At 39.1% G+C, this 23,048-nt stretch overlaps 1 protein-coding gene across 2 annotated transcripts in view; it reads right to left on the reverse strand.

Moving 5' to 3' along the window:
* TBC1D5 (TBC1 domain family member 5) overlaps positions 1-23,048 on the reverse strand; it is a 475,698-nt gene that overhangs the window by 360,180 nt on the left and 92,470 nt on the right. Inside the window, exons 1-2 of one of the 2 annotated variants that reach the window (XM_019535731.1) lie at positions 22,300-22,397; positions 20,750-20,828 (exon numbers count right to left, since the gene is read on the reverse strand). The exons of the other annotated variant lie outside the window; for it this stretch is intronic. The gene's annotated coding sequence lies outside the window, so the exon portion shown is untranslated. Of the gene's footprint in view, positions 1-20,749; positions 20,829-22,299; positions 22,398-23,048 lie in introns of those variants that run through there. 2 annotated transcript variants of the gene reach the window in all.

Raw genomic sequence — 23,048 nt, forward strand, 5'->3', positions numbered from 1 at the left:
AGCAGTTTCCGTCTTTCAGCCTCACCTCCTTGGCCCCTCCATCCCTCTGCTGATGGGAAACAAGCACTAGAACAGGGGTGGACAATTATTTTGGTGGGAAGGCCACTTAATGAGTTTTGATGAGCAGTCAAGGGCCACACACACAAACCTTTCAGAAGATATCATTTTAACAAATTATAGATAAAAAAAAAAAAAATCAAACATCTACAATTAACATGTTTTATTTGCAAAACTAATGTTTGCCCTGATTTATGGTTTTTTTTTTTTTTGTTTTGTTTTTTTAGAGTAGTGCATGTAGAGGTGATAGCATAATAGATCAGAATAAAGTCTTACTCTTGTATATTATGTACTGTGTGGGGGTGGGGGCATGGGGTGTATTGTGGGGTAGATGCATGTGTGGGAGGGGGGCTGCCTGTGCACTAGGTCCTGGGAGCCAGCTGGGAGTGGGGGGGGGTAGGGGGCATGTGCAGCAGAGCTTGCCCAGGCAGTGCAGGTGCAGTCTGCCCCATCCTGCTATCTGGCCCATGCCCCTGTGGTGCTCTACATGGGGTCGAGCCCTGCCTGGGGCAGTCCATGCCACATTCCTTCCCACTGGCCCCAGCAAACAGACAACTTTGCAGCAGGTCTGCTCCTGGTGCAGCCACAGCTGCCCAGGTACTGCTCAGCTCTCCCTGCCTACAGCAGCTCCTCCTTCTCCTGCTGTGCTGCTTTAGGTGGGGGAAAAGCTGCTGCTGGGTGACTCCTGCCTCAGCACATGGGGCTCCAGCTCCTGGGTGGCTCAGTGGGTGGGAGGCAGCCAGTAGTTGGAGCTGGCCTGCCTAGAGCAGCTTAGCTGGGGGAGCAGCAAGTGAATAAGCTGCCACTGGAAGTGAGGGGAGCCAAACAGTACCTAGGTGGCTACAACTACACCAAGAACAGCCCCGAGAAACTACATGAGCTGGCTGGGGCTGGGGCCAGGGCCATGGCTAGCAGACAGGGGTGGGAGTGCAGTAATGGTTGCCCCAGGTAGGGCTCAGCCCCATGCAGAGTGCCACAGGGGCAGCCATAGGGCAGATCCAATCAATTTGTGGGCGCCTGCCTGCGACTCACACCTGTTCAGTTGGTCAGTTTTATTTCATCCACCATGGCACTAGAGGGAGGGATGCACATGCTGCCATCACCATCCGCAACAAAGCCTGGCTCTGTGCAGCTGCGCCTTGCAGCACAGGGCAGGAGCAATTAAGAAGCAGTTGTGGGTATTCCCCCACGCTGGTATCAGCTGGGGAGAGCACCTGCTCTCAACCAGCTCGGAACACAGGGGATGTCAGGCAGGGAGCAGGGGTTGGAAGAAATAACCTGTATGCCTTCACTGATGTCCTTTGCTGAGGCTGGCACCCCTTGCAGCTGAAACCCGTGACTGGAGTGGGGCAGAAGTGGCTGTGGGGTTTCCCTGTGGCTGGATCATCCAGGAACAGCAGCAGAAGGGGGTATGCAACTACACTGCCCCTGAATATGTTGGAAGTCATGCTGGGGTGAGTTACAGGTGCGTTGTCACCTTTCTTCCTTATTATGAGCACTAGATACAAAAGATACCTTGACTCGACTCCCAGACCATGCCAGGAAAGTAATTTTGTGCTTCAACTTAACATTCCTACAAATCACTCCAATTCCATAGCCTGGAACAAATCACAGAAAATTAGAGTTGGAAGGGATCTCAGCAGGTCATCTAGTCTAGCCCCCTGCTCAAAACAGGCCCACTCCCAATGACATCATCCCAACTAAGGCTTTGTTGGGCCTTAAAAACCTGCAAGGATGGAGATTCCACCACCTCTCTAGGTAACCCATTCTCAAAGCTTCACCTCTCTCCTACTGAAAAACTGAGAAAGTTTTTCCTACTATACAATATAAATCTCCCTTGCTGCAACTTGAGACCATTGTCCTTGTTCTGTCATTTGCCACCACTGAGAACAGAATATGAAGACATGAACATATTCCTCAAATGTCAAACACTGCTCATTCAGAAGACAAGCTGAATGCCTCCTACAATTATTTTAACTATAATTGCACCAAATTCTCTCCACAGATGTGAGCTATAAAGCTTGCAAAAACACTTTATTTGCAGGTCCATTTAAGAAAGAAAATGTCATTGGCTAGCAGGTACCATGATATGACGCCCAAAAATAGCCTGAGTTATGTCCCAGCTATCAGCTATGCATTGGAAGAAATAACACTTTTTCAAAGAAGGATTACCACTATGTGCAGCAAACATCGTATTGCCCACATTCCAATTCCTTTTCCCAAAGCACACATTTTAAAATTACAAGATTTACAGTTGTGGCAAAAAAGGAATACTTTGGCCCCACTCTGAAAACCAGAATAGGACCTCATTGGCTAAGTACAGATAGTCAAAAAGGCCAAGGCTGAATTGATTCAGTCTTTGCAGGTTAGTTTAAACTGAAACAGAAGTGAACAGACTTTTACTTTTGATTCAGAAAATGCAGCCACATGCCTGCAGTGGCTCAGGCCACAAGCGGGGGGGGGGGAAGGAGGGGGCACTAAAGCAAGGCTCTCTGGCATGTAGCCAGCACGGGCTATGTGTTCGCTTCCTCTTCCTGCTGCCCCTAAGGTCTCTGGGATTTGCAGTCAAAAATCACTGCACCAGGACTCTGCAGGGTTATTCATCACTTCCTCTCTGCTTCCAGGTGCTTCTGGGATTTGAAGTCCACAGCTGCATCCAGCAGTAAGTCTGAGCAAGGAAAGGAAGGGGTGTTTAACCCCCCACTAGCTGGGGTTTGCCGGGGGGGGGGCGTGCAACAGGCAGCAGACAGGGCAGTATCGCCAGCTGAGCTTGCCACCCCCCCACCTACTTGTCAGTCAGTCCTCACTGCTCCAGCTAGAGAGCAGAAGGGTGGGGCTACCCCTGCTCTCTGGAACAGACAGCACTGCCTAGCCCAGGGCTGCAAAGCATGCTGGGATGCTGGGGGACTGCAATTTAACTTGAACCAGGAAGGGGCCCAGGAAAGAAGTTTCATAAATTGATTTGACCCAAATCAGTTACGTCTGATGCTACATTCAACCAGGTTCATTTTAAACCAGTTTCAGCCATTCTGAAATTGGTTTATGTGCACTGAGCCTCTGTTCTGTTACAGGTTTAAACCAGTTTCTGATCACTTAAACCCATTTATGTGCAACTTCTGTCCCTACCCATTTTAAAAGCATTTCCTTCCTCACTACTGAATTTATAAAAGCTAAAACCAAAACCATTTTTGTAAGTCTTGATTTTAAAATACTAGATAGAGTTGAGAGAGTACAATATCAAGTTTCCACTTGGACCATATTTTTACAGGAAGTTGCAATGATGATCAACTTTGTATTTGTATATGAACACCAGCAATTTGCCATATTTTAATATGAAAAGCCAAAATAAACTATTCATCATATATACAATAATAGATGTAAATCTCCTGATTTTGGTTATTCTGGACTCCACTGAAACCAGATATTGGATATTGCAGTCCAAACACAGAACACTTACATTAAAAAAAAAAGCAAAGTTATGAAATTTTTCCCAATTCCCCACTTTTCTCCATCTTCATTAATATTGTAAGCTATTTAGAGTGAAATCAGGTGTTGTGTTTTCTGTGTGTACAGTGTCTAACATAAGAAACTCATAATGGTATGGACATGCTATTGTTCATCTGAAGTGCTAAGAATTTCCTGGGAACTTGCAATGATAAGAAAATACAATGGGGAAGATATTGGACAACAGTGGACCCAGGACACACCTCTGACTAGCCCCACTTGATACTTCCTCCCAGCTAGACATTGAGCACTACTCATTGGGCAAGATGATCCAACCAACATTGTATCCATGTTACAATACTTTCGTTTTGTCTGTATTTCCTTAGATTGTTAATGAGAACATTGTGGGAGATATGGTCAAAAGCCTTTTAAGCCAAAAAAAAATCTGCCTTCCTTAAAAACTGTTCACCCCACGCTCCATATGGGAACTCAATCTTCCCATGGTCTTATGAAAGATGAGGAAAGGTACACCATGGATAGGCAGAAACCAATAGGCCTAATGTGGTGACTTACTTACAGACCTTTCCTTTTTCTTCTCTGGACCTAAAGTCACCTAGTCCAGACATGAAACCAAGTGGACAGAGTTGTTTCTCTCTCCCTGCAACCCTGAATAAGGAATCCCAAAGAGAAGTAGTATTTAAGCAGCACACCCTACTGACAATTTCTTACTGATTAACTCATTGCAGCTGCACACTGGCTGCTAGCAAACGTTAAAAACAAACAAACAAAAAAAACCCAACATGCTTTACCAGAAGCAGCAGCACATTACTTCAAACCTGTTCCAGAGCACTGTATAGATCAGGTGCATCAGCAGGGCTTTTTGGCACTTATCTTAAGCTGAGTCAATCAGCTATTAGATAAAAGCTCTACTAATCCACCCAATCTATACAGGCTTTGGACAAGCCAAGTCCAAATAACATAATGCTTCTTCTGGGCATGCATTGGGCTTGGAGTGGGAGTTTAAACAAAAGCACCAGTTTGAGGTTTGTTTGTTTTTTTAACGTCTGCAAGCAGTCACTGATTTTAAGCAATTCCCTAACTCAAGGTGTTGGGTAGTTTGGCCTACATTCTTTGGTGCTTAACTTTTCCCATGTAGTGCTCATGGAGCTTAGGAACCTCACTCTGTGCACTATATTCTGCTTCTGGTGCCAGACACGCAAGCCCTTTTTAGGATCTAATCACCTTTATATGATATTTGATGATGGTGGACATAACAATGAAAGAGATTTGTGTGACCATCAGTTTGAAATAGATACAAAACATTTCAGTGGCATGAACACAAGAGCAGAGTGACATCCACTTACACGCAGCCTTACAAGCAACTGTCTTTTTGTTTTGCGTTTGCACAACATCTACCAAAATCCAGGCATGATCCCGTATCAATTACCCTTACACCACAATAACACAAATTAACTACAAACAATATAGTATGCTATCAAATAGAAATAGTTTAGGAAAAAGTCTGTCTTTTTTTCTAAACTTCTGAACTTTTGTTGACTTTCATATCTGGTCTTGACCCATGATACCATACTATAAATAACAATGTTTCTACAGAATCACAGAAGTATATTGCCAGGGTATATCTTTAAAATGTCTGTCCCCTTTCTGACCTAACAACAATTGTAAAATATACCAATATTTTCCACCATGTACTCTTTATAAGCTTCTGCACCATCAGCAGGTCATTCCAAGCTTTCTCTGAGAGGACTCAAAGAGAGGCTGAATTGGTAATCTGAAGACCTAAAAAAGCATATACAAAGCTTGCATCTTTCTTAATGATTTACTGAAAGCAGCAGCTCGTTTTAATAAAACCATCCCAAAACATAAAATTGATTGAACCAACTGCTGTGCAGGGCATACACAACAGCTGATCAAAATCATTCAAGATTTTTATTCCCACAGAATCTCTCCAGAGCTTGTATGTGCCACCTTATTACTTGAATTCTGATACAAAATGATTTAGGTAAACAGAAAAAGTAAGACTTTTCAGATTTTCAATAATCTTGGAACTAGAGGTTGATTCTACTTTCCCACTGTTTACTTTCAAAAGAATTTAGCGTGTTAGACCCAATTCACAGAACAATTACAAAACAAGCCCTGTAAAATTTTTTCAGGAGGACACACCATGCCAACCATTTGGAAAAGTTTGACAAAGCAAAATCCCTGCTATGCAAAGTTTCCTTTAAAAAACACAAAACAGCAACTTGTGGGGGAACAAAGAAAACTTTTCCAAAGAACGTAGCCACAAACTTAAGATTTGCTATATAAATATCACAGAGGGTTTATTTATTTCAAGTCTCAAGAAAAGTTCACCTTTTCAGAGCATGCTACATCAGGCTTTCACTTGTCTTTTATAGCAAAGTAATTTTATGGTATTGTGTCACAATGAAGGACAAAGATAAGCCAACTGTTTAGATTCCTCTCCTTTATGTTGTGGCTTTGATCACTAACAATGCTGTGTGAACAGCCAACAGAAGGCTGACATTTCATAAAATATGCAGTGATAAAAACTAATACTGTAGCATCTGGGAGCGATATATAAAATGCAGAAATACACCTAATAACTGTGATCTTAAATTACAAGTTACTAAAAGCTAAATAAGCAGCATACCTAAAAGAAATAGCAAGATTAAGACAGGATTTTTATGCTTCTATTCCTGAAAAATACATTTTAAAAAATTAATCCAAGAAACATAATCCGTTATTATTATTAACAATTCTTTTGGTGCCCTTGATCTTGAAAGCAGCCTTTTAAGATGAGCACTTCTTTGCCATATCATTAGGTCTCAGCAAAAGCTAAACATATTTTAAAACATTCTTTGTGCAGTATTAGGGCCCTAATGCTTTGGGGGAAGTCCTTTTATTGTCTCCCTTAAAATATAAATCACACAAAATAGTTCCGAAGTTCAGGTACTGCCTTTTCACTGCAATGGCAAGAGTTGGAACCTTGGTTTCTCAAAGTAAGTAAACAGCCTTCCAATCCTGTGTAAACAAAGTGAATCTAGAACTGTATATTGATTTTTTTTTACATTATATCTGAAACAAACACATTCATGAAGTCACATTTATAAAACGGGACAATATCCTGGAAAGCAGCAATACTGAAAAGTACTTAAGGTCTTGGTAGATAAATCAATTGCTTATGCGCTCCCACTGCAATGCTATATCCAAGAAGCTAAATGCAACCCTTGGTTGCATAACGTGGAAATATAAAATAGGAATACAGACATGGTACAACCTGGACATGGGGCATTAGGTGAGACTAGTGATGGACTAGTAGATTCAGCTTTGGTATCTCCACTTCTAAAATAGTGTTGAAAAGGTAAAAAGGTTAAGGGGATTAAAAAAAATGGATTACAAGAATGATTAGAGGTCTAAGAAAACCTGCTTCATAACATGATGGACAAACTCAATTTATCTGGTTTACTGAGATAACGGTGTCTAAAAGTACCTATGCATGTGAAAGTTTTAATAAACAGCTCTTAGGCAAAAAAAGGCATAAGAGAATCCTATGATCAGAAGCTGAAACAAAACTCAGATTAAGAAAACTCTAACTTTAATTACTGAGACAATACAGCTAGGCACAGGGTGAATTTTCTGTCATTTGAATTTTTCAAATCAAATCTAAATAGCCCAAGTGGAATTTGTGGTCTTGATTCAAAAAATACTGGATACCCATATTTCCCTGTATTAAGTATAAATGTGGATTAGATAGTTACAATTATAATGGGTCCCTTTTTACCCTCAAACCTTTAATAAGAAAAGAGTCATTATATGGGGTACAAACACCTTACAAGATAGCTTCATGAATCCACTCTTTACACATTTGTGATTGTGCAGAGCACACTTTCTTCTTACCTACTCTGCCTGTGGTATTTACAACTATGTCTACATGGAAAAGTAATATAAGGTATGCACCTTTCCTTATTGCAAAGCATCTTTTGAAAACAAAAACTAGTACTATAATGACACATGAACATCCACAACCCACAGCTCAGGAGCTTGCAATCCAGGTCATGTAACTATTATATGAATATGAAACAACTAAAAAAGTCAATCTGCTGCCCCCAAAAAACTTCTGTATAGAGACATGATAGCTTCTCACAACACCAAAAACCAGGTAGGACTTGTTTAGACTAGATACAACATCTAGAATAGTACCACTAAGAACCAGTTACAAAGTAATTAATGTTTAATCTGGGGCTTTAGTATTAGGCCCTCATCTACTAATATCAGAACTTCCTTTTATGTAGCAGGTAAAAAAAAGAGAAAGAAAAAAAGAAAGAAAAGAATGCAAAAGAAAATCCATATTTGGTGCCTGCAGAACTGTGAAGCATATTTTCTGTCTGAAAAAACCATAACAGTTTAAGTATGTGGGAGGCAATTGTCCTTGTGCTTATAATTAGCATCTGAATTTAGGGATTTCACTGCTTAATGCACACCCACCCGCCTGTTATTCTTACCATGGTTTTTTATGTCACTTAATGGAGATGAATGCTCTTTTCCCACCTCATATTTACATCAATGCTATTTAATTTTTTTAGGCTGTTATAATAGGTTAAACAGCAGTCTCAACATCAGTCTTCATCTCCCACTGGACAAAGCGTGGCATTACAGGACTGAGAATAGATGAAAGCATATTTACATTCATAATGTTCTTCAGCTATAACATTTATGTAAATTATGATTTTATATTCACAAATACTACACACTTTCAGTTTCACTGAATACTATACTCCTTTTTTTTATCATAAAACTTCCTATGTATATTACAAACCTTAGAAAATACCAATGAAAAATAAGGGAACTGTCCAAGCACTAAAACAGTGGTTATAAACTATATGCTTCTGTTCCAGGAATTAAACTTGTATATTAAATTCTTTCTACCTCCCTGAAAACAGAGAGCTGAACTAAATCTCTAATACCTACTGGAGCTGTTCCTTGTTTTTCCTCGCACTGCTCTTGGATCACATAAAACATACAGAACATCTCAAAACTACTTTTCATTTAGCTTTTCCTAAATTCACGTGGATCATCCATGATTTACTGAAACACATTAGAGGTTATTGCTTTATGAAGAAAAATGAAGTCTCTCTCATTTGTATATATCAAAATTCAATTTGCTGATTAACTGACAAAACATTAGAGGCATACAGTCAGATCCTTGTCCATCTATTAGGCATTTAAGTGCCAACTTATGCCACCCTGCACAAGTTTCTGAAGAATAATAATGCAAAAGGGAGTGAGACACTCCCATGGCTAAAATGAACAGAGTAGATTCTTTAAATGATTTTCAGGGCAGAAACAAAAAAAAAATGTTTAAACACTGAATACATGGAACAGGATATGGCCCCTTCTTGAATTAAGAGTTGCAGCCAAACATTACAAAAGTTTACAGACATTAAAGGATAAAAATGGAAATTTTCTATATATAAAACTAAATTAAGAATGAAAAAAAAAAAAAGCAACTGAGTATACAATTACATAATTAAAAAAATCCTCAACTTGAAAATCTATAGAAACATATATAGCTAGGAATGCCTTACACTGATTAACGAAGACTGCAGATTTTTCTCTGCGCTTCACCACCTTCTTTCTGATTTTGCAGTGATGTCCTCTTGTAATAACTTCTTTTTAAAAAAAACCAAAAAACCATAGTGTACGTACCTGTAAAAACATATCAGAAAAAATCCCTATATTGTTAAGAAATTATTTTATTTTGGTCAAGACCTTTATATGATATTTGATGATGGTGGACATAACAATGAAAGGGATTTTTGCGACCATCAGTTTGAAATAGATACAAAACATTTCGGTGGTGCTGAATCCTGTACATCCAAGCACCAACATGTTAAATCACCTCAAGAGCTAGGAAAACAATATAGATGCAAAGTGCTCATGTTGACTGACTATGCAGGAGATGAGAAGCTATGTTGAACTAGCTATTTTCTGCAGGCATTTTTCAACATGGAATTGCATTAGCATGACGCAGCTTTGAAATGCAACAATATTAAGTAGTACAGGTAGTTCCCTATTTGAATGATAAATGAATACATTTATCCCAATGCAAATGGAAAAACAGCATTTCTGGCTACCAGTTCTCTTTAAATACTATTGTTTAGAGATAAGTTTAAAAAAAGGACACCCAAGTTCATGAACCAGTTTGACCACTGGAGCAGATATTATCAAGGTAGGAAAAAACCTCAAAATGCTTCTCCTGCCTAATATCACTTCTCCTTCCTGGATTAAGCTTGTGCCAGATATTTTCCATTTAAGTACCTATTTCCCCCAGACTCTAGGAGAGCAGACATCTGCCTGTCTATGCCTGATAATAAGCAGACAGAGCTGGGTGTCATTAACATATTGATGTGAAACATGGTTATCATTAGGCAATCCCCACAGTGACCCTACAAATACAGAGAAAAAGAGGATGATTGAATTGTGGGATCCCACAAGCAAAAACTCTTAGTGAAGTGGGTCTGCCCATCTCAAACCTCTGGAATTCATTCATGGAGAGTAAAGCCAGATTAACATGCCAGTTACATCCTAGAGATGAAAATGTAGCAGTATAATGTTCAGTCCTAAATCCATTTTTTCCTAGAGCACTTTAAGGAGCAAGTATTCCAATATAAAAACCTGCCTGAACTATATTCTAAAAGAAAGAATATTCCCAGCTACCATGGGAATTTATAAAAGTAGATAATAAGGGATTTATATCCACTTCAAAAGTCTTTCATTTGTTATTACACCTAAACAAAAATTGGCACTACCTTTCATTAAATGCATCTGTGCCATTGCCTCATTGTATATTTAATTAGAAAAATGAAAGGATATATTTGTCTAACAGAACAAGTACAATCCTGAATAACCTGAGTGACAAAAAGATAATCTGATTAAAGAATTTATATATTTTAATTATTTTCCTAGCAAAATTAACCAGTGGCTATGAACCTTCATGCTCTTTCCAACCAATCTTGTAATGAAAATGTTCATAAAAAGGGCCTTTTAAACTGCATTGCCAAAGACAACTGCAACATTTTTCCCCTATGTGGTAGGCCTTGTTACTGTAGTATGAAAGAAAGCATCCATACATCACCAGCATCAGAGCAAATCAAAGAAATTACACATTCGTATATAAAAAAAATTCTATACAATTAAAGGGGTGCAACGGTTGAACACAGAAATAGAGCAATGTCTTAAGTGAAGGAAGTCAAGACAGAGCTCCGATCCATAGTCTGCATGCTCCAGGCAAGGGCACACAAGGAAGGGATTGCAGCTCTGCCCTGGCTCCAAACCATGCTGTCACAGTTGCAAGCAGCCAGGGCAGAGCCGCAATCCCCTGCTTCTGCGCCCCTGCCCAGAGCGTCCAGGCTACAGATTGTGGCTCTGTCCTGGTTCCTATCCCAACTTCCCAGCAGCTCCAGAGCAGCCCCCTGCAACTGCATGCTGCTGGCAGGGCTGAGGCTGGTCGCCAAGGCCACCCCAGCCTCAGCTCTCCTGCACAGGTGTGGCTGGGGTCTCCATGAAGAAGACCAGTCCAAGCCATGAGGGCAGAGGCTGCTGGGAAATGGAGTCTGGCAGCCAGCAAGAGGCAGGCAATTTCCCTGCCTCCGATTTAAAAGGCATCTTTGAAACCTTCCTGGACAACTTAGCATTAGATTCTGCAGAAACTCCATGAGGCAGAGTTTTAGGGTAACTCATTCCAAGCATCTCACTATCACCTATTTCAGACCCCAACAAAGTCCTGTAAGACTGAGAAAAGTCATGTATAATATGTACAGTTACCTAACTATACTTCATCAGGACCTTTTGAAATGACTAGGAGACTGAGAGAAATACAAATAACATCTAAGATTCATGAAAACAGATGAGCCACTCTAGTAAAAGTGGGGTGGGCCTTGGCATCCCAACTCCAGGCTGCTGGCATGCTGACATATGACACCTAAGAGAGCACTAGTGAAGCCTGCATCCTGGTCATACGTTTCCTCACCTTTATAACACCCTAGGAGTGGTAGATGTACAGAACTGCTTGATTGTATTGCTTCTTTTCTGTTACCACTGCGCATCAATAAATTTGCCTATTATCGAATGGAAAGGTCATAGTCGGTCTGAGGGTTGGGTGCCCCCCACCCGGAACAAGGAAACTGGGTTCTAAATCCAGAGCCAGCACTTGGGTTCACATTACTTCATAGGTTAAATATGTTTGGTCAGTGTTGTCATTATCTAAATTAAAACAAACCAGACTGAATTACCCAACAAATCAGTAAGGCTCAAGTACAACCCTGTTCGATAGAAGAAGAAATACAATTTTTAAATATAAAAAAGGGACTAGCTTTGGCAGGAATAAAGGACATAAGTTATTTATTTGCATTTAATTTCTTTTCTACATCTTTGGAGAAATTCTTTGCTTTAACTAGAGCTTTGAACAAAATAATCGTAGGTAAATCATGTGGAGTATGCATAATTACTTTTCCACCAAAGAATGATGACCATGATTTAAGCCAAAAAGACTGAAAATCTACACAATACTAAGCCTTCAAAAGGACTATATCAAGCTTACTGCACAGCGCAATACACAGGTGTGTCATTTTTACACAATGTTATGAATGGCCAATGTACTAAGCCTCCTAAAAACTCTGTCAATGTTCTTTTCTAAAATAACATTCATATTCTTTTAAGTAATATTCATTGCTTTCCCTAATAACATTTTTAAAGGAGCTATAAAGTAGCCAAGGACAGAAGAAATTCACCCCTCAAGCAAAGAAAAAGGGAACAGCTGCATTTTGGTAGCCTAATTGTAATCATGCGGGCAGAGCACGCAATTTCAGTTTTCCTTCTTGCCTGCTCATTCTCATTTAGTAGTCAAATACACCATCAGGTATAATGATTATATGTCAAATATGGCATTTCATGAGGAAGTCAAAAGAGCAACTGCTAAGAACAACAGCCCCTGGGACAGGAAAAGCCAGAGTTTCAGTTTGCAACAACTTTGGGTCCCAAGTGCCAAGAAGTTTGCTCTTGATGTAGTTTGCTATGGCAGAAAATGATGGTTCCAACTAGCAGAAAGGTTTAACTTTCTCCAGTACTTACACTGGGAATGGAAGAATGCATCAAATTATATTAGCAAATCAAATTCGTACTAGTAAAAGCACACTTTATCAAAACACACACATGCACAAAGGCAAGTCTTCGTAATGGAAGGAAGATTTTCCAACACTGTTCCCCATATCCACAAAACAACAATTTACATTTTGGGAATACGAGTTTTAAAAAGTTTTTTTTGTAGAAGAACTTTCCATTACAGTTTTGACTGCTTTTGAAACACTGATCTGTTCCTTAATACAAGGCAGTTAAGATGCTTTGACCACTGAATATTCTTTTCTTTTCTTCAAGAATAAATAATTCCCAAATTTATTGGCTAACAGTATTTTTAAAAATTTCAGGCATTTGCAGGCAATAAGAAATGTGCAAACACAAATTAGATGAATATTTGATAATATAGAATGACATGTCCAAATACATACAGAAATGGAGAAAAATATCAAACCTACAAGTCTTCACTTCTTAACTCTATTTGACAGTTCCAAAAATCTTAAACAACCATAGGAACTTTCTGCCCCATGTCTGGTCACTAAAGAAATTGAGGTTAACCTTTAATTTTTAATGTCACCTGCAGCCAGCGACTGCTTTTGCTAATGCAAGTGACAGATAAACAGAAAAACACTCCCAAGATGATACACAAAGCACCACACACCATAAGTGCATTTTTATTTTTATACCAACTCAATTTCTCAAATGGATAACCAATGTTCCTACTAATTTACATTAGGAATTGAGTGAGGCATGAAAATTGTTCTGATGCAGAGGCTCTATTTCTTTAATTTACTGTATAGTACACACTACTTCTACAGCAGGTCTGGCAACACGATGCATGCTTAAAGAACGCACATAAGTTGAACACATGTATGTACATTTAAAAACGGATATCAGGAAGGCTTTGAAATGGTACGGAACACAAAAAAAAGTTAAATGGAATTAGTACTTGTCATGGATTTGAATGCAACAGGTTTCCAAAAGCTGTTCAGATCAAAAAATGTTTGAAGGTCTTTAAACACATAACTTGGTGCTTCACGTAGAGCAATACCAACATTGTAAATGGTACGGTATGAACATTTCCAGGTTTTCAAATGACTTTTTAAAAATACCTCATTTGTGTCATCTCATTATTTGCTCAATTATTCCAAGTTAAATATTGACAAATATTGCAAATATTGGGGAAGCAATTAAGTTAAGGCAAAATTAGGAAATCTTTGAGGAAGAAACAAACTTCTTTTTAAAAACTGCTTTGTTGTTTATGTGAGAAGAAGTTTTGAATTAGATACTGAAACACTCTACTCTGAACTGCGCCCCACAGAGGGCACATAAGTGCAGGACACATTTGGGGGAGGAAAAGGCCGATAAATTTGTATCAAGGCTGCCTCTGTTCCACCGATTCCATGGAAAATAAACTATGATAGTTAGTACTATTCATAACCTATAAGGGCTAAGAATTAAATTTTTTTTTTGTTTAAATGATTATATTTTAAGTGAGAAAAAGATACAATAAAGGAAGTACATCAAATGTGGTGGCAGTTTACAAAGACTGGACAAAGAAGCTTTGGACACCTACTGGAAAGACATGAAACTAATAATCAACATGTTTATAGATATCAGAAATAGAACTGTGCGCAAAAAATGTTTGCTATCAATAAAATCAAGCAAACTGAACAGGCTCCTAAAGAACAGCATAAACAAGACGATCCAGCTCAGCAGTTACAGGTGTTTTTTGAAGTATAAACACAACAGCCTTTTCCTTAAATCGGTATTCTCAGAACATTCTGCAGTCAATACTATTGGGATAAGGCCCAACCACTAGAATAGGGGTCCAGTCTTTTTGGATGTGGGGCCGGATCATGAACTTTTTAATCACCTAGTGGGCCGGCGAGCCATATTCAAAGACCTCACAGAAAGCAGTATCACATCACCCTCCACCCCCAAAACAGAAGTACAGCGTTTAATGAACGTTAATGTTACAAGCACTAGTAGTGTATGCTATGGATAGTTATAAGCCTGTCGCACAAAGGTGTTATTCTGGAGTTCTCAGCAAATTTTTGACACGTTGGTCACCACCTACAGATAAACAATTATCATATATTAATCCTTTATAAGTTGTTTTAAAGATTACCACTATTACTAAAGTGAATAATTTCTCTCAAAATAAAAAACACATTAAATACAAACAACAATCCTATCTTTTTAATGAGAAACAATGTAAATGTCTGCATCTCTGAGGGAAAAAAGGCAAGTTTCTCTATTCAAAGAGTTTATCTTAAGGAAGAAAAACATCTAGGCACTTTAAAAAAAACCCCACCTAGATACCCACCTATAGTGTTCATCAGCTAATATTGTATTCTCTCACATACAACATGCATCATCCACCCCGCCCCAAAAAATAAATAAAATCACTTCACCCCCCCCCCCCCCCAAAAAAAAGGGTTCATGTTTTAAGTAGGGAAGCTCTTCCTTTCTGGAAAAGGAGCATTCTGGGAGAAGATGTGCTTACCATACAGCTGTCCAAATGCCTACCATTGTATGCTCAGTAAACTGCAGGGGTGGAGACCTGTGTTAATCCTCTTGCAGATGTAGCTATTGGCTTTACACTGTTGCTTGCGCCAAATCAGCAAGTGAGATGTTGGCAGTATCTTGATGGGGCTCGTGATATGGAAACAACATTTTTTTTTTTTTTAAACAGTAAATGACTACTTACAATAAATAAATAAATAACAGTCTTGCTACTGCCCTTGCAGTGGCCTGGTTCTAACCTCCTGTGACACAGTAAGCCCTCCCAGAAAGTGCTCAGGAAGTGTGGCATTGTAGGAGACAGTCTGCCACACTAGGAAGTTCCTGGTACCATATTTCCTGGACACTGTTTCCAGAGATCTTCTTCTGTTGGCCATAATTCTAAAAAAAACCTCTTTCTTTCCAACCTCGAGTCCTCCAAAAACAACATGCATATTTTAACTGGAGGTATTTTCTGTGTAAGAAAATCTGGTATGTCTGGCAAGGTTACCATTATTGCCAAAGCAAACAGCTCATTTTAAATCAAACTTTGAAACACTTTGTAACAGGGAATCCTTACCTTGTTACTAGAAAGTAGCACAGCCCATTTAAAAGCAGGGTGTTTTTGTAGCACAGGCATAGGAAACCAGCAGAGCAGAGGTGGTCAAGTCAAATGACAGGGGAGGCATGGGACCAAAAAGGGGCAGGGCTTTTGTAGTATATAAGCCAGAAGAACTAGAGCCAGAGCAGGGTCCTATCTGCAAGGCATGAACATGAATATAGCGGTAGTTGGAGGTCACAACTTAAGCCCTTAAGGCAAGTAAGGTTGGGAGAGTTGATCACCTTAGGCTCTTCAATCTCTGAAGGCAGCATCCCTTTTCATTAAATTTCCATAAATGTGACAGGTGAGAAAGCAAAGCAGGACCTTGACAGACAGAAGAGAAAGCGAGCCTGCCGGCATGGGACGGCCTTTACAGGGCATCACAACAGTCCTCAATTGCCTAACCTGTTCCACACAATTACCAGGGATCTACTTAATTCTCAGCTTCACAGATTTCATGGATACCATAAAATTCAAAGCTGTCTGCAACTCTTCCCCCCCCCCCCAAAAAAAAAAACAAAAAAACCAAAAAAGCTTAATAAAAATAAAATGCTTGCTCCCCTGTGGGAGCCAGCAGTTCTCACTGCCAGGAGGAGAAGCCACCAGCTGGAAGGGTAGCACAAAGGGCAGCAGACAAGATGGCAGCTGCCCCCTTATGCCCTCCCCCCCAGGGCCTCTCCAATCAGGAACCTGGGGTGGGGCTGCTGCAAAAAAGTGACCACAGAATTAGAAATATGCTGTGATCAACCTGCAAAAATTGATTAGTACCCCCACGATTTAGGTAGATCCCTAACTATTACTTAAGGAAATGAACTAAGGATTTCTTTATACATGTAAATACATGTATATAGAAATACACAGACATCAGTAAAATAGTTGTGCTGAAATAACCTATATGCTGTTAACTGAACCTTGCGCTTTTTTTTAAATGTGCATCAACATCATCTTGAACATGCAATATCAAAGCAATTGCTTCCAGTTTCCAAAAAGGTGCCATCTCAGTCAACCAAAAATCAAAATATGTCATTTTAGTTGCAATATTTTTAAGAATACTAAAATGGTTTAATCACGAACATGCTGAGTTATCACCCCAGTGTTAAACTTGAATTAGAAGTGATACATCTAGTTATACAGGGCTTACAATACTCCCACATTACTTACTAATAATATAAATGAATGGTATTTGGACAATTTGATTGCTATTAGCCTGTCACTAAAGTATGTAATGAAACACAGTTTTCATATTATGCAGTCCACTTACCACAATTGCTTCCTATAACAAACCTGATAGCAGTAAAGTTTCACCAATTAAGAAAAAAATACATATGACTATTGGCTTAAAAAAAAAAAAAAGTGTGAAGAATCCAGCTTCTCTCTATATAAATTCTCTTTAAAAAACAAAATATGAACCATTTATTGTACTAACCTAATTCCAATATGAGGTTTTTCCCCCCCATTCAACATGGGGAAAATGAAGCGTCATTTTAGAATCAAGCATTGAGCAAAAAATGCAGTATTGGAAGTCAGTGCTGGGCCCTGCATTGCTCCCTGGCCCCGCACAGATTCCCTCCCCACTCCCTGGCTCCATACAGATCCACAGAGCAGAACAGGACCCAGCATGGAGAAACCCAGCTGCACAGCATGCAGTGGTGAGAAGGGCAAATGGAAGGGAGGACAGGTGGCAGGTAGGCAAGGGGCTGAAGTCAGGTTATCTAACTCCCTGCCTCTTGCCTCCCCATAGCTTGCCCCACTGCCATTGTTCCCTTTGCTACAGCAGCGAGGGAAAGACTAATTTAAAATGACTCTGCACTAACTAGATTCGATACATGGAAAATTGTAACAAATTTAGAACTCTCCATATAAAAGAATCTATTTTGTGGGAGTGGGGTCTTCCTAAAATCCAAAGTCATTTTGAATTCAGGTAAATATGATGGATAGTGACCATATGTCCTACTGTTGGAACTATATCTTCCCCCAATTCCTCCTCCTATTTATTTTACTTCATCTGAAATTAGATTATAAGAAAGGAACTATGACTTTATATCTTTATAGAAAGCTTAGCATAACTGGGGGAAGCAATCAAAGAAATAAAGGTATTTTATACTAATGCATCTGGAAGTAGTGCAAGTTCTGCTCTGGAGTCATATCAAAGGCCATCCCCAAACTGACACAGCTCTCAAAGGGTACCAGTCCATTCACACTGGGAAAAACAAAACAACTGGATGCGATGCTAGCTGCATCACTCCCATCTGTGGCATGTTTCTCATGTTTCTTAACCAGAATAGTCCAGTAAGCTGTTAGAGTTAGGTAGTCCTTCCTTCTTAGTACAATGGAGCTTTGATTAGGCTCTCTGAGCACAAAGGTAACAACAAAACTTTTATTCCATTAAATATCATAAAATAAGGTTGCTAATAGATTTAGTTGACTAGCATGATTAAGATGATCGGTATGTTAAGAAGCACTCTCTTAGGTAGGAGACAAGAAATGTCTCCATGACTGATTTCAATGATCCTCTCCACAGTAGGAGCAATAAAACACTTTTGAAAAAGGGGTGATGCAAAGAAATTATGAATTTCCACGTCTTCCCCCTGTCTCCACCCCCTCTTCACCTTCTTCTGTCTGGCTCCTTTTCCTTAAACTTTATTTGGAATCAGGCTAATATCCACACTATAACAAGTGCCACCACATCCATAGATAGCAAGGAGCACTTTGCTGCCTCAGACATCAGTTATTGGGAAGAGAGTCTGGTTCACATCACACTCTGAACTGTTCTTAAAATCCATTAATATCCAGAATCAAGATTGGAGTTCTCGACTACAACTTTTTTCTAAAATAAATGGGAAACCAAGAAAGATTTTAAAAACTGGGTGTTCTTCATTTCCACATTTTTGAAATGGTTAAAATTCAAAAGCTATGAGCTACCGTTTCCAGTGTTAAAATACTGAATTAGATGTAGTTTTGGAAAAACTGAAATAAAAAATTCGAGACTTAGAGAGAATGAGGAACAGAATTATCACCAGAGAGACTAAAAGATATGCATTAATAAGTTACTAAAACAAACAGCAGCAATGAATATGGACTTACAGCAAGACTTAGTCTATGACAAGATATTAAAACATAATTTATCTAGGAAAATAAGAGTTAAGAGGAACCCGACTACACAAAATAAAGGCATCAAGTGGCTGGAGACAGACAGGGACCTGCCAAATAGGAAAATAATTAAATTATACTAATGGAGAGTTTTCAGTTTTCTCCAAAGCATCAGGTATTAGCCACTTCTAGAAGCAAATTATAAAGGCAAAGTCATTCAATGGCACACCATGGCAAAGCAATTCCACCTAGAATTCTACCACAAAAAATAGTTCTTTTATGATAGTGGTTTTCTACCTTTTCTCATTTGTAGACCCATAACAAATTTCAAGTGGAGGTGTAGACTCCTTTGGAAATTTAAAATGGAGGTGCAGACCCCTCTGAATTGTAAGTGTGGGTATTCATATATTTCTGATTAACCAGTCATCTTTTGCCAGCCCTTAGTCTGCAGACCACAGGTTGAAAACCACTGTCCTATCACAAATTTTCATTTGTCATGAAGTTGTGACAATACACAAAACCTGAAAATCAAAGAACGGCAAGAATGCTGCTATATTAGTCCAAACTAAGAGCAGGTCCTTGGTAGTTGGAATAACCGTCGGCGCGCCTACACATCACTCTACAACGATGTAGCAACACACTAGGTCACCGTACAGGGTACTATGGCAACGTAGCAATCATATGCATCTACACCCAATTGCCACTACATCGCCGAGCTCCCCAAGTATAGCAGGCCACTCTCTGGGCATAGCACACCACTACAGCGACATAGCAGCAAAATCTAGCTGTGCGCACAGTGCCCATACTGCACCAGGCTTTAGTACTTCCAGAACAAAGTACTCAAGCACAGCACTGTAGCAACGTCACTGTACAGAGACGTGTAGGCACACCCTGCAAGTAGCAATTTAGAAGAGAAATACGGTGTTTACATGAAGGAAGATAAATATAGTAATACTGTTACTGAATAGACTAGATATCTGTATCGGGGTGGCTAACCTGTGGCACATGCCACAAGTGACATGGGCTACCTCTGTGTGTGACACATGGCAGACTGGGATGTAGGCATGCAGCACAGTGGCAGATAGAGTAGGAAGTAAAGACTAGTGCGTAAGATTGGGTTGGGGAAGGAAATTAGAGTGGCACTTGGGGAGGATACAGGACTTAATTTGTGTCATGCCTGCCAAAAAGTTTGACCCCTCTCCTCTTCCACTGGTCTACATAAGCTATATTTTGTCATAAACAAGGCAGTTATATTTGATAAAGGGTATTAAATAGTTCCAATATTTGGCTACCCAAGAGTTGTTCAGATAATCTCTTATTTAAGACTTCACCATAAAAAAACCACAATAAGGAAGCTATTAATTCCATTTTCTCTCCCTTCCCTGAAAAAAAAAAAGAATTTTATAAAACAGCATAAAAGCAACTTTTCTGAATCAATTAGAGAAGTCTTACAGTAAGTATACAACCTTCAGATTTTTTTTTCCCCATCAAGAGATGATGTCCCAAACCCTGCATGCATGGTACTGGATTCAAATTCAAAGGCATTTAATTAAGAATCTTTCCACTAATGTTAACAGACTCTGTACCTGGCTTTAGTTTTGAAGGTCCACATATTCTATTTTCACAACATCTGTCAGTCAAAATTCTACAAATATCTCACAAAAATGAAAACCTAAAAATATTAAAGCTATTATAAAGCCAAACAAAGTGTTTACAAAATGAGAAGTTTCACTAAGTAGTGCACTATTACGTGGCATATTTCATGTTTGGAATTTGGATACCATGAAAAATAGAAGTGCCCAGGGATGCCCCATTTCTATAGTTTAGCAAGTACATTTCTTCCAGTGTAAATTCATGAAAGAGACATTTAAAATGCCAGAAACAGAGTAAGATACTCACTAGTGTAGGTCTATTAAAGCAGTGACTGCAGATACTTCTGCTTTTCAACAGTCTATTATTTATATGACAGAATGAAGATCTGAAAACATGAAATATAGCCTTAAATTATTCACTTATTCTTTTCACAAAAGGAGAAACCGTCAATCTAACACTAAAAGACTTCAAGCATATTTGTAAAGGTTTCAGGAAAATTGCCTTATTTATCAAAACTTTATCCCCCCTGTTTGTTCATTAAATACTGTAGCTTTGCATTAAGGTCAAACAGTGTCAACCAATTACTGTTGTTGGAAAAGTCCTACTTCCTTAATACCCAAAGTAACCACAATAATACAGTGAATTGTTTTAATAGGCAAATTGAATGCTGTTTACCCAAAGTACATTTCAACCATAAAAATGTATTTTAAGGGCTTCGATCAACAATCAATTATAGTACGATTTATTATCAAGGCAGCATTAAACATGATTCTTCCTTGTCTACTTAAATGCCAGGCTTAAAACAAAACAAAACAAAACAAAAAACACAAAAAAGCCAACCATACCTACTTTAGCATATTCAGCAATATTCTCTTTCAACTTATAGAAGTAAAGTAAAAAATATTACATGACCTAGAAAACAAAACTGAAATGTAAAAGCCTCCTTAAAATGTAAAAACATGGCATTTTTAAAGAAACAGGATGAGTCTGATATAAGCATTTTGGCTTCAACTGGGGGAAAAGATACACAGCAGAACTGGAAAAAAAATACCTACATTTTTACCCTTCCCCAATTTTTATCTTGTTGTCAGGGTGCAAGCTTCTATCTTGCAAGGCATCAAACAGAACAGGAGCTTGCATAAACAAACTTACAGGATGGACTTTAAGTGTCAAGCCACAATTTCATTAAATTTAAACACTGGATAGAGTTGCGATGTATCCAACCACTCTCTTACAAGAGATTTAAGTGGTATTTATGTTATGTAGGGTAGGTAAAGAAGTGTACACAGTATTATATAGGTAGTACACTCTTTTTGTTTTATAGCAAGTCTCATGCACACAAAACTCAAGGTAGAAAAAACAGTTCTATACTTCAGGCCTACCCAAATTGTGATTACGTGGACTTTGTGAAAAATCACAAAACTGGGTGATCTTTACAAAATCTGGAGGGTGGGGGAGAATAATAAAAATAAAATGCTGGCTCCCCAGTGGCTCAGCAGCAAGGGGTGGGGATGCACAATACAGCCCTCTCAGCCAACCAGTGGCAAGGGGTGGGACCATGTAATGGACAGCACTCCACCAATCAGCAGTGGAAGGGGGAGCACATGGCCCCTCAGCTACAGGCAAGAAAGGGAGCCTGCCACGATGACCCCTTGAAAATGGAGGCCAGCCATGATCTGCCCTCAAAATTGGCTGCCACCACCTCGAGTAAAGTAGCCCCCTAACTATACTTGATTCAACAATAGGAAAAGCTTACTTTCCCCTCTCCCTGAGCCATGCCATATGTAGCCCTTGGGAATTTCCTGCCTACTAGCTTACTATCAACTGTGTTTTCAGAATAAAACTAGTATACTAACCCACAGTCCTTTGTGCAATGTGATGGGAAATGTAGATCAGAAAAGTATCTTGCATGTTGATGAAACCTTCCATGTGAAGTTAAAGAAAAGAAGCTCTGGGTTTTTTTTGGTTCCGTCAGCCCCACTGGATAGCACTAACCAGAGGTGGGAGATATGGAGGTGGGTTACAAGATAAGGAACAGGCTAGAAATGCTGTTATAATTATAGCTGGGAACACAGAAATTGTTAAAGGAAGTCTACTGTATAATTACATTTGAGAATTTAACAAGATGCCCAGAGGCTGGCTTGCAGCTGTCAGGAACTAGTAACACTTAGAGGTCTGCTTGCAAGGCAATCCCTACTGTAGCTTATCACACCTTCCTGTATTTAAACTGACTTTGATCAGGAAAAGGAAGGCCTCTACTCAAATCAATAAGATTATGTCATACAAGAGATTATACTCTATTCTCAACAAGGTGTGTTTATAGATTGGAAAATTATTTTAAAGGAGATCAAATGCAAACTTAGTGCCCCTTGTGCTAAGTTCTAACTACCTTAATTATTTGCCCACTGCACAGAGTGTTTGGAGGATTCTTTTTTCTGCGCCATGAAAGAGTTTTTAACTATTTAGATGCTTGTTCATAAATAAAACTGGTACCCAGTTATACTTTTTTTTAATGCCAAGTCATAGTGCTCACTCTTGGGCTTTCTGACCAAATCCAAAAGGGAAATGCACAGCAGAAGTGAATAATGCCAAGTCATAGTGCTCA

Source organism: Crocodylus porosus, unplaced genomic scaffold, assembly GCF_001723895.1.
Source record: "Crocodylus porosus isolate Cpor-Errol unplaced genomic scaffold, CroPor_comp1, whole genome shotgun sequence".
Taxonomy (NCBI): Eukaryota; Metazoa; Chordata; order Crocodylia; family Crocodylidae; genus Crocodylus; species Crocodylus porosus.